The 6000-nt window shown below is 46.3% G+C and overlaps 1 pseudogene across 1 annotated transcript in view; it reads right to left on the reverse strand.

The window, feature by feature from the left end:
* Positions 1-389: 389 nt before the first annotated feature.
* LOC311616066 (sulfotransferase 1C4-like) overlaps positions 390-6000 on the reverse strand; it is a 168761-nt pseudogene continuing 163150 nt past the window's right edge. Inside the window, exons 6-7 of the transcript in view lie at positions 1196-1439; positions 390-720 (exon numbers count right to left, since the gene is read on the reverse strand). The product of the transcript in view is annotated as a sulfotransferase 1C4-like (transcript). The remainder of the gene's footprint in view (positions 721-1195; positions 1440-6000) is intronic.

The raw sequence follows: 6000 nt of genomic DNA on the forward strand, positions 1-6000 counted from the left end.
TGCAGGAATTGGTTGCTGTTTACACATTTCAGCGCGGCATTAAAATTCAGCTTGGCCCTGGCCGGGCATCCCAGGTGGCAAGAGCATTGTCCCCATTATGCCAAGGTTGCGGGTTTGATCCCCAGTCAGGGCACATACAAGAAGTGGCCAGTGGATACATAAGTAGAACAACAAGTTAATCTTTATCTCCTTCCCCCCGCCCCTCTAAAATCAATCCATTCAAAAACCCCTACCTTTAACCAACACTTCATCTGAAAACTTGAGTGTGTTTTATGTGAGGACTGGAGCATTTTTAATGTTAGCCAGCTCACGACCAGTAAGCTTCAGCAGAATGATCACTAACACCAGTGTCACGTGTGTAACTAGGAGCTATTGAACCTCCTCCCGACAGTTCCCATCCCACCGTCCCCAGTCGCTGCTGCTTTCCTTTGTAGAGCGAGCGAAAGCAAACATGAGCGACACCTGGTCCAAGAACCCGGGCCCAATGCCATGTATCTGGGGAATGGAACTTCTATCGGTGTTGCCCAGTGAGCTGGGAAATAAACTGAAACTCTTTCTCTCTCTAGAACTGGAAAGTTAGACTTGTCCCAGCCATTTTCCGCTGATAGTCTTCATCAAACCGCTCGTTCTGAGCCACGGTGGAGTGATTCCTCCGGTCTCCGACGGTCCCCGAAAGAGGGGTGGGAGTCAGAGCCTTAGGACTGTGCTCTCTGCCGACCTCTGTGTGCGGTGTCCACTCGCCCTGCAGGGGGCAGGGCGTTCCTCCTGCCAGCCTGTCCCTTTCCTTCCAAGGGAAGAGGACCTCTGTCTGGTTGTGGGGCCAGGAGAGCCTGTTGCACCACATTGTAGTGGGGTGGGGGTGGGGGTGGGGGTGGGGGTGGATTGGGGGTGGGAGTGGAGGTGGGGGTGGGGGCCTCACATTAAAACCGCAGGCCTGGGGCTTTGCTGTCTTTTCCCTGCCCTCTTGCATGTCAGGCAGCATTGCACTATCTATGCTTTGCTCGATTGGACTAAATTCGGCATTTCCACCTTATCATCTGGAACTCCCGAGGGGAGTGAGATAAGGTGGTGGGTTTAGACACTGAACCTTACTCTAGTTGTGGCTAAATGTTGGTTACATTTCATCTGTGGTCTCTTAAATACTCCTTCCCCAGCATCATTTATTATGGACCTTGTTTTTCTTATTCATGGAAACCGCCCCACAGGCCCTGGGGTCCTCGCAGTTCTTTAGGGTCATGACCAGCAGAGAGAGAACTGCCTTTCCTCATGAACGGAGAGACCAAGTGGTCCATGACCTCAGCGGGGACTACCATGTAGTTTGCCATGGGATTTTGCTTCATGACATCAAACGAAGTGTGATGGACAATTTTATCTAGGACGTTGTCATCCAGCTTTTTTCCAATAAATTTTCCCAGCTTCCGGATTTAATGCTTTGGGTTCTGTGATCAGAGTGAAAAGAAACATGAAAATTAGATATAAAATAGTTTTTAAAGTATTGCATTGAATTAATAACATTGATAAGTAACAAAATACAAAATAATCTTGCCTCACAAATGCTCAACTTTCCAGAAATGACTCATTTTAATACGGTGACACAGATTTTTAAAAATTAACTATAATTATTAAGCTTTTCCTGCTCCAAGATGGAAGCACCGCTGAGGATGATGTGCAGTGTCCGGGAAAGCTGCACTTAAACTTATTTCCAAATGTCCTGCTCGGGCAGTTACTGGAGGGTCTTGGTCAGCCACGTGTCCAGCAGGAGAGTCTGTAACTGAGCGGTGAGAACGAAGGTACTGCAGAGGCACGAGGCAGGCGGTGAGGCCTGACCAGGGGAAGCTGCCGCTAGCTCTGCCTTTGACAGAAACGCGCCCAGACATTGGTGTGGATGGAGAGGACCTGTTACACTCAGGAGGCGACTGAGAGGTGCCCGCTGAGGACTCCGGGCCCGTCCCTCTGCCTGGTGTGTATGTGTAGGTGTCTCAGTGCCTAAGGGAGCCACTGTTCTCTCATCAGAGGGCCGCAAAGAGATGTGGCCGTGGAGTGAGGGAGGGCAAGTGGAGGAGTGTACCCCACAATGGTATCTTCTGTTTTATGATGAACTTCTGCTTTAAAAGGTTGGGTGTTTAATTTGCCCAGGCTGGGGACTCAGTGATTAGATCCCCGCCCTGTGAACTGCAGAGTCACGGGTTTGACTCTGCTAAGGGGCACGTACCTCAGTTGCAGGCTGGATCCCTGGCCCAAGTCAAGGCAGGTGTGGGAAGCAGCCAGTCCATGTGTCTCTCACATCGATGTTTCTCTCTTTCTCCCTCTCCCTTCAAGCCTCTCAGAAAGCCAATGGGGAAAAAACAACAACATACACTTGGGTGAGGATTAACAACAAAAACAAAAAGTCCTTAATTTAATTGACCTCCTACAGACTGGGGATCGGCAAAAGTGCTGAAAACTGTGAGCTTTGTGTGACTGCATTCAGGGAACATTCCAGAATATGACCACAGAACTCTGAGGTTAGACTACCTGTGAATTAGAATACTAGAAATGTAGTAAGTTATTTGTTTTAAAAAAGCATAGAGTGAAATTTAAAACAAACAGAATAAGAATATAGGCACGGGAACAAACTGGGGTTGCAGGGGCAGGGAGGGCTGGGAGGAGGGGGGAGGTGTTGGAGGCACAGACTCCCAGCTGTCCGCTCAGTCAGTCAGGCGGCTGTGGTTAATGATACTGTGCTGCATACCTGACAGTCCAGGAGCGAGATCTTAAAGTTCCAACTACAGGAAATAGTTATAACTCTAATTTGGTGCAGATGTTAAGTAGACTTATTGTGGTACTCATTTTGCAAGGAGTACAAATATCAAATCATCCTGTTGTATACCTGAAACTAACACTATATTACATATCAATGATCTCAAGTAAAAACATAGAAAACGACAGTTTTTCACTCTCGATATTTTGTATCTGGCAATAGAGCCAGAATTTGAATTCAATAATTCTGACTCTAAATCATTAGTGTTTTCCCATTATACCATCATTTCTTAAACTGTTGTTTAAATTGATGTTCCTCAATGGAAAAAGTGTGTTAGAAAAGCATTTCCCTTCTAAGCAGAATGTAAAATGTGCTGGAAGGCGGGTGAGGGACCAGCAGCAGGAGCTGCGGGCGACGTGCGAGGCGGGAGCTAGGACAGCGGGGCACTGAACCCCAGTTCTAGGCCAGATTCTGGGGACTCAGCTCATACAGAGGAGCCTGGGCTGTTAGGCGGAACTCCCGAAGGCACTCACATTACACGCTGAGGACGGACCGTTGACTCTGATGCTAAATTGCCCTAAAAGACAAAAGCTCCAGACTGTGCTGAGCCCCAGTTCTGACTGTACTGAACCCCAGTTCTAAGCTAGACCCTGGGGACCCAGGCTCATACAGAGGGAGTCTGGGATGTAAGGCAGAAACCCAGGGGAGCGGCAAAAGGAAGTCCCAGAGGCATGCACAGAGAACGGGCAGTTGACTGTGCCACTGGATTGCCCTAGCAGGAAGGAGTTAAAAGCTCCAGACTGCTCTGAACCCCACTTCCAACTGAACTGCACCCCAGTTCCAGGCTCATTGGGGGAGAGCCTAGACTGTTTGGTAGCACGCGAAACTCGAGAGCACCTTACTCTCAGAGGTGCTTTCAAAGAGTACTGAAGGACCCTGAGGAATACTGAGACTCAGGAGCCTCATAGGGGATGGCTGAAAGAAGCCAAGGCTGTAGCCTCCACCCTGAAACTCTGCCCCATCCAAGCTGAACACAGAGACTTTTAAGGCTACCAACTCAGGGAAGCTGCGAAAATGCTGAGACAAGGAAACAGATCACAAACGAAAGAAATGGAGGACAAAAAGCTACTGGATATACAGTTCAAAACCATGCTTATAGGGTTTTTCAAGAATTTCCTAGAAAAGGTTGATAAAATAAACGAGATCTATGAGGATATGAAAAGGGATCAACTAGAAATAACAAGGGATCAACAAGAAATAATAAGGGATCATCAAGAAATAAAGAATACATTGTCTGAAATAAAAAATATTACACAGAGTCCTAAAACAGAATGGAAGATCGCAAGAATCAAGTCAAAGATTTGGAACATAAAGAGCCAGAAGATACTCCTCCGCAGAAGCAAGAAGACAAGAGAATCCAGAAAGTTGAAGATAATGTAAGAAACCTCTGGGACAACTTCAAGAGAAACTAACATCAGAATTATGGGGGTCCCAGAAGAAGAGAGAGAGCAAGATGCCGAAAACATACTGAATGAAATAGTGACAGAAAACTTCCCCCACCTGGTGAAAGAATTAGACCTACAAGTCCAAGAAGCACACAGAACCCCAAACAAAAGGAATCCAAAGAGGACCACACCAAGACACATCATAATTAAAATTCCAAGAGCAAAAGACAAAGAGAGAATATTAAAAGCAACAAGAGAGAAACAGGTAGTTACCTATAAAGGAGGACCCATACTAATGTCAGCTGATTTCTCAACAGAAACCATGCAGGCCAGACAGGAATGGCAAGAAATATTCAAGGTGATGAATAGCAAGAACCAACAGCCAAAAATAATCTACGCAGCAAAGCTATCACTCAGAATCGAAGGCCAGATAAAGAACTTCACTAATAAAAAAAAAAAGCTATAGGAGTTCATCACCGCCAAACCAGAATTATATGAATTGCTGAAGGGGGTTCTTTCGGAAGAGAAAGAAAATAAAGATAATGAACAACAAATACTTAACTATCAACAAGTGAATTGAAAAACCAAGGGAATTAAAAAAAAATCTGATGAACAATATTAACTGGAATATAATAGAATCAGAGGTATGGAAGGGGAGTGAACTGACGATTGTAGGGGATAGGGGAGAAGGGAGTGTGGGAAGAGACTGAACACAAACTGTGCACCTATGGATGAGGACAATGGGGGTGGGGAAAGGGCAGAGGTTGGGGTGGGAACCTGGTAGAGGGAAGCAAAGGAGGGAGAAAAAAAATGAGGAACATTTGTAATAATGTGAACAATAAAGATTTATTTTAAAAATATATTAAAAATAAAAAATAGCCGGGACCGGTTTGGCTCAGTGGATAGAGCCTCGGCCTGTGGACTGAAAGGTCCCGGGTTCGATTCCGGTCAAGGGCATGTACCTTGGTTGTGGGCACATCCCCAGTGGGGGTTGTGCAAGAGGCAGCTGGTCGATGTTTCTCTCTCATCGACGTTTCTAACTCTCTGTTCCTCTCAATTCCTCTCTGTATAAAGTCAATAAAATAAAAAAATAAATAAGTAAAAAATTAAAATTAAAATTAAAAATATATATAATTTTTTAAATAGCATGAGAATATATTTCAAGTGAATATCTGATTTTCTTCAATAAATGACCTCTTTGTTTAAAAAAAAAAGACCAAAGGACCTCTTCACCAATTATCTCAATGAAGCATATGGGAAGGTGCCCTCATCGCATGCCGTCAGGGAAAGGGAAAGAAAGGAGACCCACTATACACCTGCTGGAGGTCAAACCTGGACCTGCGCCAGCACCAACAGCCGCTGGGGTGCGGACACACAAGAGCTCCAGACCACTGCTGGTGGGGATACACAATGGCACAGCCATGTTGGAAAGCAGTTTGGCAGTTTCTTACAAAACTAAGCACACTCTTACACATGACAAGCATACCTCCTGGTATTTACAAAGGAGCTGAAGACCTGTACCCACACGAAGCTTGCACATAGATGCTTATAGCAGCTTTATTCATAATTGCCGACCTGGTAGGCACTGAGGCTGTCCTTCAGGACATGCATGGATATACTGTGGCATGCCATTTTATTAATATGAAATGTCTTTTTACGGCGGAGGAGAGGCGCCGGGAGGACGGGGGGGAGGCCCAGGGCTGGAGCTGGCGGGTGGAGACGACCCGCAACGTCCAGGACGGGCGGCGGGGAAGGACACGCCAATGGGTGGAGGAGAAGAAGGCCTTCTCTTCTCTTGCGGGCCGGGGGTGAGGG

This window comes from Pipistrellus hanaki, assembly GCF_964339955.1.
Source record: "Pipistrellus hanaki genome assembly, contig: scaffold_45, whole genome shotgun sequence".
Taxonomy (NCBI): Eukaryota; Metazoa; Chordata; class Mammalia; order Chiroptera; family Vespertilionidae; genus Pipistrellus; species Pipistrellus hanaki.